Source organism: Mesoplodon bidens (assembly GCF_964165515.1).
Source record: "Mesoplodon bidens genome assembly, chromosome: 12".
Taxonomy (NCBI): domain Eukaryota; kingdom Metazoa; phylum Chordata; class Mammalia; order Artiodactyla; family Ziphiidae; genus Mesoplodon; species Mesoplodon bidens.
The window spans coordinates 23,538,698-23,551,561 of NC_138168.1; the positions used below are offsets into that span (position 1 = coordinate 23,538,698).

At 46.3% G+C, this 12,864-nt stretch overlaps 1 long non-coding RNA gene across 3 annotated transcripts in view; it reads left to right on the top strand.

Moving 5' to 3' along the window:
- The first annotated feature begins 6,494 nt into the window (after positions 1-6,494).
- The window catches only part of LOC308625838, a 114,827-nt gene continuing 108,457 nt past the window's right edge, over positions 6,495-12,864 (top strand). For 2 of the 3 annotated variants that reach the window (XR_014017155.1, XR_014017156.1), the window contains exons 1-2: positions 6,495-6,676; positions 8,584-8,651. This is a non-coding gene — a long non-coding RNA (uncharacterized lncRNA). The remainder of the gene's footprint in view (positions 6,677-8,583; positions 8,652-12,864) is intronic. The other variant, XR_014017157.1, reaches the window with a different exon arrangement.

A 12,864-nucleotide genomic window follows, 5' to 3' on the forward strand; every position in this document is an offset into this window, starting at 1 on the left:
CTGACGAAGCCACCACCCTAATCGGGCGTTTTCTCAAAAGCGTGGCACGCGCGTGCCAGAGTCGAGCCAGGGCCTTGCACTTTGCCAGTCAAGAGAGCAAAGGAAGCGGGGACAGGGCGCAAACTGGCGGGAGAAGAACTCGACAGGGTGCGCCCGTGCACGTGCCTGTATGTGCGTGGATGCGCGTGTGTGCACCTGCATGGGTGGGCATGTGTACCGGGGAGCGTGTGCCTCTCGTCACTTTAAGAGAGAAAATGTCTGTTCCCAGTATGAGCTATGTTAAGGAAACGATTAAAACTGAATTAAACTGTCAGGCCTCTGGCAAGACTAGCACGGCTCTATTTCAAATAAAAGTCATCCAGGGAAGAACGTTATCAGAGTGGGCTTCTCTCAGGAACTTGGGCGGGGAGAGAGGGAAGGACACAAGAGCCTTGCGAGTGTTACCTAGTGGAATCTGTGTCCAGCCAGCTAGCAAAACTATCGCGGGAGGGGGGTGGGCGTTGAAAAGCGTAGTCAGTTCCTCTTCCTTATTTTTCTCTGTGCATTTTTAAATTAGACAGTTCTGAAAGATTTTTTTAATGCATTCTGTCGGTTCCCACTGTGCTTTCTCAGCCTAGAGCCTGTTCACACTATATATAGTGTAACATATATATGTTTGGAGAGAGCTTGCTATTTCCACTTACCTGACGTAGCTACTTGTATTTATAAACAGTTACTTATTTTTAAATTCTGAATTTAAAAATCCTATGCGTTAGGATTTCATTCTCTAGGTAGACTTTTTTTTTTCTTTTACACTTGACGGTGGCCATAAGAGTTTCTAACCCTTACGATTAATTTCCCGCACTCAAGACATGACACAGGAGGTGAGCCCTGGCATACAAGAGAATCTGTTCTTGGCCCTTGAATGGGAGTTGCTTCAGGTGGTCCCCAAGTTTCCAAACAGGCGGGATCCGGACTTCCTTCCCATGCGCTAAAAAATAAAATAAAAAAAACGTTATTATTAGCTAGAAGATTAACCTAGGGAGAAGTACAGAAATAGACGGGAGAGTGGGGGTGAGCAAGGGCCCAATCTTAGCACCAAGGGGGGTACTTATTTGGCTGCCTTAATTTGTAACAATTTGGGAAGAAGGTACATCCTAATTAGGGGCGTGGACGTCAGAGCCGCCGAGTCACCTGGCAGCACCTTACTCGCTGGCTGGGGCTCCCTCTCTCCTCCCTTCCTTCCCTTACCGTCTTCCAATCTGTTCGTTATCTGCCGTGCTGTTCTTCTTCTCGCCTCTCCCTCTGATCTGGGTTAATAAAAACAATAAATTATAACCTGTATAAGTTTACAAAGAGTAATTTACGGGAGTTAATTCAGTCGCCCGGGGGGCTGGACCGCTGCGCTCTCGAGGGCTTCCTTCCTGCCGGGTCTCCGGCTGCAGCTGCAAACCCAGGCCCCGTGGAGAAAGCGATCCAGAACCGCGATTCCTCGCGGCTCGCTTCTGTCGTGGATTTGCACACACACACACAGCACTGTCCCACATGTTGGCGATTGTTTGCCATTCGCCTCCTCCAACAACAAGTCTCTTAAGTATTCTCATCAACTGAGACCCAGTCTCGATAGCAAAGAAATCGCGCAGCCCACCGAAGTGCTCTTCGGGAATCCCGAGCGCCCAAACTCAGTTTGGGGTCCGGAGAGATTCCTTTTAGTGCTGGTTTTTCAATCAATGCTCACGTCTCGGTGAGGTTTAGGGGAGGTGCGCAGTTTGGAGAGAGCAAAAGGCGTGTACTCTAATGGTAAGCTTGTCGTCATTACTCCCTCCCTCCCTCCACTTCCAGTTCTCCAGGGAAAGGTAAAGGAAGGGAGAAGTGAGGCCCCTGACCCACCAAGTCGAGGGGCTGTGAGGACGTAATGAACCTGTAATGTATCCGGAAGAAAACTCACTCGGCTGGACGAATGAGCTTCGCCACTCATGTCCAATTTCCAGCAGTATCTGCTCTACCTCCAGACGATGCTGGAATTATTTTTCACCCTGTGCATGAAAAACCGCCCCCTTCGCTTCCTCATTCATTGACCTACACTCCTCTGGCGACATTACTACAGTAAGGGGTTAGAAACAGAAATGTCCAAGAAGCAAACACTTGTCTCTTTCACTAACACCTGATCCAAATACAAGCTGGCTTCAAGGAGGTAATGAAATTAACACCTAGATGTAAATGGATACCCAAAGATGGGTAGATGGACATTGCTGAATTGCAACAGGTCAATTTGGACATAAATCAAACTGAGACAATGAATGGGGAAATTAATATTCTCTAAATAGTTAATGGGCATTTTAATAGTTTATGCTTTATAAAATGACGTTTAAATTGATATTTAGGATATGCAGCTTCATATTCTTTAAATTAAATATTTAATGCTATTTTTCCCCATAAACAAAGATTTTCTTGAGTCTGCTGGTTTAATTAAATGAATTGAAAAGGGAACTGAGTGCCTGTTTAGGCTCCAATAACTAGGTAGGATGTTTAGCTTTTTATACAAATTATTACACCCTCTAATTGGCTGTAAATTGGGCCCTGTTCTCCTATTTCACATCTGTAGATACCCACAGTTATTAAACAGTGAAAATTCTGTGGGCATTTATATAATCTGCTGAAAGTACGAACAATAAAGAATGTGGCTGAAATTTATTCATATTTTTGTACTGACAGATGAGGCATTTCAGTTTCAGCTGAATGAAAAGAATTTTAACAGATTAATTTAAGGCTAGCACTGGAACTGCACAAAAAGAAGTGAGCTATTGAAAAACTGTATTAAGAATGAACCCCGAATTTAAACACTTGGGCAAAAAATTTGAGAACAAGCTTTGACTTTTCTACATTACTTTTGGTTTTGCTTTGTTTTCACTTTTAATTGTGTAAACTTTTCCATCCTTTAATGAGTGTAAGATGAACAATTAAGGTAGCTGAAAAATGAAAGAGTTTAAGGTTTTCCCCATTTTTGATATAAAATATTAAAATTTGTCTCAAATAAAATAATCTTACTGGAATACACTTCCAACCTGGATTTTCAGGAAGAGCCAAATTAGAATCTTCAAGCAAAAGAACAGTAATAACAAGAGGATCTTTACCAAAACATTTAGAAATTTTGGAAATGTTGCTTGTAAAGAATTCTCAGCATATATAACACTGCATTTCCAAATTCAGTCTCAAGAAGAAAGAGGGAGAGGAAAAAAGCTATCCAGGCCAAGCACAATAGGTGATGTAAATTTTGAATAACTAGCATTTCTAGAAAGACTTGTGCTTTTTTCTGTTAACCTTTACTCTTTGGTGCAGGTTCCTTCTCAAATTACATAAAATGTACTTTAAGAAGCACTCACTACCTGCTACAGATGTCCAGGAAAAACTGAATTATGGAAGTCGGAAACATATGGCAGTTGCCTATTGCAAAAGGAAGGTACATATGAAAGTTATAAATTTCTTTCCTTAGGTCAGCATTGTAAATGCATTTTATAGGGTTCACAGTATGTATTACACCTGTAGATTTAATTTTTGAAATATATGTTTTTAGGAGAAATTTGTGGCTTGGGATTCTAAGAGAAAGAACTCGTCTTGATGTGTTAGAAATAAAGAAAAAACAACAAATAAAAATAAATATGTGGAGAGGCAAACATTTTTCTTTTAATTTCCCAGTTGGTTACACTGAAAAGGACATCAGACCATCTACTGGCAAAGGATTACTCACAACACAGGAGTTACCCGTCAGCAGAGCATGCTGCATTTACTGAGTTCCAGATCTGAAGAAGCAGAGATGTCAACCTGAGCAAAACCAGTTTGGGGTCGATATAAAAAACACCAGATTAAGAATTGGATCACACAAATGTCAAAACCACACCAAAATAATTTGTTTTTGAGAAAAGTTTCCAACTACTTGCTGATCTTATTCCCCATCAAAATATTAGATTTAATTTTATTTTATTTTATGCCTTTGAAACGTTTTGTTTGAAGTCGTAATTTAATATTATATATTCGGTATGGATACCAAGCACTATCAACTACCAAGATATCTTCTCTTAAACCTTCGAAGTTATTTGAAAATAATCCCTCCAACTTTCTACCTGAAGCCCCCTTTGGTATCTTTAAACTTAATTTTAATTTGTGGATCTTAAGAGTCACAGTCTCCTGTTCCATTTTATTTGGAGAAATGTTAGAAGCATGTTATGTGAATGGTCTTGGTCAAAAAGAAGTTTAAACGAATATATACTTGTTTAATACCCTAAGACTGGAGCAGGTGCCTACATTTAAGGTTGCTGTGGGTTCACGTCAAGAAAACCGTCTTCAGATTCCCCTTGTGGAAGCTAGGGAAACGCTCCTGCCTGATCTCCGCTTTGCTGTGTTAGAATGAAATTTACTTGCTGGGATGCGGGTTGTGTGAAATAATGCAAAAATAATAGCAGATGCTCTCCACCCTGACAGAACTTTTATTTGGTTGCGTTTTGAATTCCCTTAAGTGATCAGTTGTTGAGTGGTCGCCTGAGTGGGTTTTCTCTTTTCCAGATCCTGCCTTACTGAAGGCCAGTCCTGCCCAGGCTTTAGACCATTCGATCTATGTGCGGCGGTAAGATATCGAGCTTTCATTATTGGGGGCTTCCAGACAGGTGGGGGAGAAGAATGCCTGAGGCGCAGAAAAGACTATCAGATTCTTTTCTGCTTATTCACAGAAATTTGGGAACATGGAAAGTGCCAAGAAATTTCTGGTTTCCTTCTCCAAGTCTTAGGTCGTTTCCAGAGCTCCCACCCTGTCCTGCCCAGACGGTTCTCGTTAACTTTTACAATTGGAGCTCTTCAAGGGGACCCCCCAAGATAGCATATATTATTTAATAACAAAAACAGCAGTAACGGTAAAAAGAAATAAAGAAATCAGTCCAGTTTCCAGGGGTACCTTAGAAACCCCAAGGCAGATCCGACTGGTAAAACATTTACGAATTCACATTCTCGATGAGGTTCCACGCCTAAAATTAAAATCCAGTCTGGGTGTCTGAAGCTCGTTTTGCTTTGGTCAATACCTGCGTTTTCTTTCATTTTGTTTCCGTTCCCTCCTGGGTTTCGTGCCTTTTTTTTTTTTTCCCCATTTGCAAAGACAATCTGATTTACAGTTTGACTGAGAGTTGCATTTCTGTTTAGAAGGTGAAACGTCCAAGTCAGTTAGCCAAATTATTCCCCGACGGCTCCAATATTGCGCCAGAGTCCCAGAGTCAGTTATTTTTATGTCTGACTGTATTTCAAATGTGCAGGGTGATAAATAAAACACGCCTCAAGCTGCAAACTATCTCAGTGTGATGAGGAACAATTGACAAAAATTAACTCAGCCAAAGCGTTGGGGTTCTCGAGAGCGGCTGGAGCATAAATCAGTATCCTGGCAGCTTCGGGAAGCAGCGCGCTTGAAGCCGCGCGCCCGCTGCAGCCGCGATTTTCCAGCAGCTGTTGGGCTCGCCTGGCTTGAGTGAGCGAGGCTCGGCCACGGGGATCCGAGAGGGAATCGGATTCCACTCCGAGTTCAGAGTCATCCGAGGAAGGGACATGTTAGGGGAGAAAGGCATGGCCACGCCTAAGCGACTCCGTAATTTATCACTGAGACTTCTCCAGTGGGTTGTGTGCGAGTGCAGTCAAGAGGACTAGGAAGGCAAACTCGGGGGTGGGGGGTTGAGCAGGGAGTAACAACCCCCAACTTTCTCTGGATCCCAGAGGAGCGTCTTTGATTGCTCAAGTCACTTGAAAAGGAGATTCGTCTCAGCTATTAATGAAACCTATTTTACGGAAAATCAAGGAAGGCGCCTGGAAAGCTCTCTGCGTTAGCGCTGTAACTGCTTGGAGTCCGGAGCCCGCCTGCATATTCACTCCCCAGTGCACACGCCGAGTCCTCGCCCCCTTCTCCGGAGCGAGGTGGCAGGCCGCGACACCCAGGAGACATGGGTCAGGCAGGGCAGAAGGTGTTCGGGTCGGTTGCCGCCGGCCCTCGCCACCTGTTGGAGAGATCAAGCCTAAGATCCCGCGCCCCCGGGCGGACTCGCGCTCAGCGGCCACAGGGAGTCAAGGCTGACGAGCCGCGGGTTTCTGTTGCTAAGAGCAAAGAACAGCCCTTTCGGTGCTAAGTGCACAGTAAGTGCGAAGAATAAATACATCATCTCCCGGGGCGGCTCTCTCGGAAAGGCCTCTCAGCCCCCTGCCGTTCAGAGCCCGCTGAGGGTTATTGATTAGAGCGGGCGCCCGCGCCGCGCCGCGCCGCGCCTGCGCCTCTGCTCGCTGGCTGAGAAGGGCGCGCTGCCCCGGCCACTGCGCACCACTCGCCTGGCGCGGCGCTAGCTCCTCCGAGGGGAACTAAAAATAAGGATCATCAAAACCCTCAGAGATGTCCCCAGACCCAGGAGACCGCACAACCACGCTGACGATGTCCCAGGCCTCACTCCACCCTGCCTGGGGAGCCTGAGTTGCACCGCAGAGCCCGAACACAGCTGCGCGGCGTGTGCGCATGTGTGCATGCGTGAGCGTGCGTGTGCGTGCGGATTCGCCGCGGGCCGCCAGTCCCGGTGGCCGCGGGAGACGGGCAGTGTCTGGAGGAGCGCGAAGGAAGCCATTTTTCTCTTCTATAGCTTCGAATCAAGACTCTCCTTTTAAAAATGGGTTAAAGAACGAAGTGAGTGAAAACCTAAGCGCCCCCCCTCCTCCCGCAGGAAGCTCTAGTTCCGGGGCTGCGCGGGCCCCGTTTTTCCGGGGGTTAGCGCACGGGAGTTGGGCGCCCACCGCGTCCGCTGCTGAGGTCGGGCGGCCGCATCCCGGGGCACCTGGGCCTCTTCGTGGCTCCTGGACTCCACGGCGCAGGCCTCCTCTCGTGCTCGGCTCGGCAATCCCGGGCCCCTGACCTCTGCAGCCGCGCCGCCCACCACCGCTTCCTCCCCCGAGGGCGTAAACCCGAATCCACTCTGGCCTCGGGCCTCGGCCTGCGCCGTGGCCCGCGGACCGCCCGGCTCTGAGGATTCTGGGCGGGGGGAAGGCGGGCTGAGCTCTCCTGACGGGATTCCGCACGCATCTGTTTCGGGACCCTGGCCGTGTCCCGGCCTTAACCTCCTCAGCGTTACAACGGGGATAATAATCCTTGCCGGCTCGCCCGCCAGGTGGTGGCTGGATAATATATTCCGGCGGAGGAGTGAGGAGGGTTGGCAGAGACTGTCAACTATTCCGCTGGGTGGCCGTTCATAGCCCTCCCAGATTGGAGGGTGGAGGGCGGGGGTAGTTCAGCCCCCGGCCTGCGACCTCCCGGAAGAAAGGGGCTCGTGGTCGTTTAGGTTGCGCAGAGCCCGCCACGCTTCCGGCTGGGGCACGTGGCGCCCTTGGGGACCTAAGGCCTCACTGTCCCGAGCTCGGCCTGGGGCGGAGCAGCCTTCTCAGCACCCTGTACTCGGCTCTGCGCGGACGCCACTGTCTCGCCGCGGGCAGCAGCCGTAGGAGACTCCGGAACTTCTGGCCGGAGCAGGAGCTGAGCGTCCCCGACTGAACCCAGGCAGAAAGGGAAGCCCTGTAGGTTGTCCTGATCTGCGGACGCAGTGGAGGCGACCCTGAGTCTTGCAGGAAAACCAACCCCAGAGAAGACATTGGCCTCTGATGGTCAGACCTCCGCGGAGAGTCTCAATGGAGGAAGTCCCACCAACTCTTCACAAAACTATAAAACCATCTAGAAAAGTAAGCGTCCACATGGATTGAGGGAAACAGTTGAGAATTAAAAGGTAAATAGAAGGAGGAACTTGAAAGGAATATTAACGTACATTTTTTTTGCACCTGAGTTCAGGTTAACCCTCAAACAAAAAAGGACTTAAATTTCCCCGGGCCCTGGGCCTGCTAGCGCGTAGTTGCCAGGCCAGTTCCCGTGACCTGTTACCATTATCAGTGCGCCAGATAGGGGGCGAGGAATGAGCTTCTTTGTCATTGTCATTTCCATTTATAACTGCAGAGCACGCTACTGATGAACTTTCTTGACTTTTCTCATTAGTGAGGTTCTCTTGGGTTTTTTGTTGCTCTTTGTTTTGTTGTTTAGAAAGGCACATTTCACACGTTTGTAAGTAGTTCAACTGTTGCAAACGGTCCTATCTTGAGTCATACAGCAGAGGAAAAAATGAATACAAAATAACCTGTATATGGGGGTAGTGAGCTAAGATGGCTATGGGCTCTCAGTTGCATAGTTATTTCTAAGAAGACTTCATTTGAAAAAATGAAAAACATTTTGGGGCAGTTACAGTTACATTAGTACATGTTGTGGAAATAAGCTTGCAGTTAGAGAAAAATTATTAGAAACAGCTGTGATGTTAATGTTTCAAAACCCAAAGTGCTCAATATGCTCAGTGTCTACTTTTCATAATTTTTTCTTGTGCATCCAAATAGTGCACTACTCTGTGTAATACAAGACACTTGTTTAATAAAGCAAATGATTGTCTGTGTCAGGGAGATTTGGTCCTCTTTCCCTCTTCCAGTCCATGTGCAGAGCAGATCAAAGACCTGATTACCTCTGTCTTTCCAAGGGCACCAGATGGTATCTTGATTTTTTTTCAGATATTTTAGCAATCGAATTCAAAGGACTAAAGAACGTGTGTGATGCTACAGATGAAAGCTGTACCCAGGTAAATTATTTTTTAAATTAATGTCATGCCTACCTTACCTTATTCCACTAGAGTTTTGAGGAGTCTCATGAGAATATATATAATGAATAAATACATAAATGGCAAGTAAAGGTTAGAACCAAGTAAAATAGAAATCACAATCCAGAATCAAGATAAGAAGACAATAACTCTGATATGCATGTGGAGTACTATACAGTTATTAAACAGGAACTTTGGATTTGTCAATGAGCTTCCTAGCAGCAAGAGTAAAGAGCAAAAACAGATCCTTATAGTGCACAGGGAGAAATCTAATCAGTTCCTTATAGTAAGCAATAGTTCCCTAAAATGATAATGATGATAGTAACGATGCTAGAAGCAGCAGCTGTTCCATTTGGGAGATCAACTGCCCTTCCCCTCCCTGCCTCCCAAGTTCCAACACATTCAGATACTCTTCTTGGGTTGTTTTTACTTTGTTACAGTTAGGCTAAAAGCTGCTTCTCTGCATAGAGGCAGTTTAGCATCTGGAAGGAACTTTGGAATCAGAGACATCTGAATTCAGTACTGGCTTTTGCACTTAGGGTTCTGCTGTAACCCTTGGCAAGGCATTTAGTCTCTCTCTCTGAGACCCAGTTTTCTTTATAAAGTGGAGACAGTTTATCCCATAGGCTTATAGGAGATAGTTTTCTACATGCTGACACTAAGAAACTCTTTGTGTGAGGCTGTTGCTGTTTTTATTTTCCTTCACATAACACAAATGTTAGTTTCCTTTCTCCTTTTCCACAGCTACACAGCATTCAATGCCACTTCTACCTTTGGGCCTCAGAGCAAATGAGAATGCCAGGCTTTAGACTTGAAGAACTGTCAGTACGGTTATATGAGCAAGGTCTCTGAGGTCCTTTACTCTCCCTACTTACCTGTAGTATTTTTCTGGGGAGAGAAGGGGGTATTGGTAAGATGGACCTTGTCTTAAACCAGCAAGTGTAAAAGGGCATCAGTCCCTGAGGCTGCAGGTGCACAGGTGGGTTCTATACAGCAGCGCCACTCCTAGTCACCAGTAGGGATGGCAACTGTCCGGATGACCTTGATAATGACGTGAGTCATGCCACGAATGAGTTCCAGGAGAAGGTAGATAGACCTCTTGAGTATTTTTTTGGAGGGGAAAGGCGCACTACCATTTTGCAGGCGACTATAGAAAGTCAGTAATCTCGTAAGTATTGAGGATTTGGGGCAGGAGCTAAATACAAGGTGACCCTCCCCTTTCCCCCATCCTCCCTCACCCTGCCTCTTACTGTGTAGAGCTTCTAAACTGAGTACTTGCGAAGAATCCAGTAGTGGCTCTAGGTTTCATGGAGACAGGTTCTCTGTCCTGGATCCACCACCTAAGACTATCCAGGCAGTTGGAAGCTCTCACCTTTCTCCCGCTAAAGCTTGCAGGTTGATAATGGGTTAAATATCAATCTAGTGTATCTAAGTCTTTAGAGTTTCCAAGTTAGTTGTATCTTAGAAAAGAATGGAGGTCTGTATGTGCATGTGTGACCTGTTCTACAAGACTGTAAGCATCCCAAGGTCACAAACGTCACGGTGTTTATGCATTGACTGAATTTGGAACAGCAGATCATTTGTTTCAGATTGAGGTGGCCCCAAGACTAAGATGCCAAGAAGCACACTTGTGCTTGTTGTTTGTGGAGTACAGGCCAAATGATCCAGAATAAATCTCCAGTTTCTCTCCTTAGCAAATGCACAGAATATGGCAGAAGGGAAGCAGCCTTTATGATGGCTTTTTGTGATGGATTTTTTCCCAGCTAATTAGGTGCATAGTGGGTATTGAGCAGTGTGGTGTGTAGCCAGCAGTGGGGTCCACCTGGCCCTGGGAGGGGTTTAGAGAGGCCTACCTGTTCCTGTGGCATGGATTTCGTGGCCACGTTTGCCAACTCTCTGAAGCTCTCTCAGGGGAAGGGAAAGAAGGAGTGAGAAGACAGCTATCCTCTGTTAAAGTATATGAATCTGAATTCCTCTGCTGGCTTTAATGGATTCCAGAATTAAGGCTGAGGGCTTCCCTGGTGGCGCAGTGGTTGAGAATCTGCCTGCCGATGCAGGGGACGCGGGTTCGTGCCCCGGTCCGGGAAGATCCCACATGCCACGGAGCGGCTGGGCCCGTGAGCCATGGCCGCTGAGCCTGCGCGTCCGGAGCCTGTGCTCCGCAATGGGAGAGGCCACAGCAGTGAGAGGCCCGCGTACCGCAAAAAAAAAAAAAAAAAAAGGAAAAGGAAAAGCTGAAGGCAGAACCAGTAGACTGTTTTCTAGAACAATGCTGTGAGAGAAGGATACAGTAAATTCTCACAATAAGGCATTTCCTTGCTTCCTCCATCAGTTGGGTCACTGAGCCTGCAGCCCAGCCCGTGCCTCCGTTCTCTATGCTTACCTTTAACTGGAGCTCCTCCAAGCAGCCCTTCATGCTGTGGCCCACCCAGAGCCTCAGCCCGGGCCAGCTGGTACAGCACTCCTGCATTTCCTCCCTGGAAAACTGGTGCTTCTAGAGCTTCTGCTACTATTGCTTGCAGCCACCAAGTTGCTAAACTTGCCTGTTGCCTTAGTTACTGATACTATCTCCACAGTCACCTCAACTTCCCATTGCTGGGCCTGCATAGGTGCTTGGGTCTTAGATGTTGGAGGCCCTGCTAAAGTGCTTCCTTCTTGCCTGGTTGGGCTGGGATGGTCCAGATCACTTGTCTTTTCTTCCTGCTGTGGATTCTTCTGGTTCTTCCTTCGCTGCCTTCACCCACACAGCCGTAAAAGTGAGCTAATGCACTCTGGCCATTCCTCCTAAAGGTCCCCTTTATGACTGGCAGGCCCAAAGGTATGGAATGGTACCTCCTGTGCACCTCTCCTTGTAGCTGCAGGAAGTACCCATGTACCCACATGTGAAGGCTGGTTGCTGGTCCCCTTCAGGCCAGTTAGGTTTCCTTGAGCTCAGTTGAACGCACATTCATCCCCATCCGTTTATGGTGCATTTATCATATAAGTTTCAGGCTTATTTATTTTAGAAAATTTCAACATTGTAGAAGTTACGTATTCGTCATGGAAAGTAATGCTAACTGCTATATCATACAATCCTTGAATAACAGTGGAATAACCCAATACTAGTTTACTTCTCACTTACTTAAGAGGCCCGTGTGGGTCAGGTGGCATCTTTTCTCCAGTTGGTGACTCAGGCACCCAGGCTGACTCCTTGTAGCTATGCCATTTGGAACTTGACTTCCAAGTTTGCCGTGGAAACAGAAGAATGAATGTATGGGGGAAGCACACCTATTCTTAATGACCTCAGCTTTGAAGTGACACTTAGGACCTCTGTTCACACCAGAAAGCAATCCCAAAGCCCCATGTACCTGCAAAGGAATCTGGAGAATATAGTATTTTTTCCCCAGGAAAATAGAAGTAAATTTGGTGATTACCTAGCTTTTTCTCTGTTACAAGTTTTGAAGGGAAACCCCACCCTTTTCTGTATAAGGGAATGTCCAAGGCTAGTATGCTCCAGACTCAAAAGGACAGAGAAAATAGAATGCACTGTTTAATCAGGTATAAAAACTAAGATGAGTACTATAGGCCAATATTTGGTTTTTGCTTTTACGGAGCTGATTCAAGGACAAAGTTCTCTTTGAGGTCAGGGAGAATTACATTCCATGGAATTGAAACAAGGTGTCTGGAGGAAAATGAGGATGTGACGAGCCAAAGGATCTCCACTTATTGTGGAAACAGCTGTATCAGTGTTAAAAGCCCTAAATCCATCTATTACAGATCTCCATAGTGTTTTTATTGCCAAAGTAGTTTCCAGTGACTTGGAACTTGGGAAGGTTTAGCCAACAAGCTATAGTGATATTCCAAAATCCAGGAATTAATCATGTCTTTTCTGGCCTTTTACTTTTAGTCCTAATAGATGCTATCAGCACTCTCCCTTCCTTCTCTGTCTTGGTTAACATTTTATTTGTACCTTTAATGATTTAACAGATGTCAAACTTTGTTACGGGTTTGACAAGGGTTGACGTTGCTCGAACGTCCTTGCCCGGGTCTGGTTCATTTATGAGGGGATAACAGACCACTGATGTCATTTTCATGTGCTTTGATGGAAGTTTTAGTGTCCCAACTCCCCTGTGGACAGAGTTTTACACTTCTAAAGTGGTTGCAGCCTTCTTGTTAAGTTCTTTTCCCAACACACTCTTGCATTTGACTTTCTCAC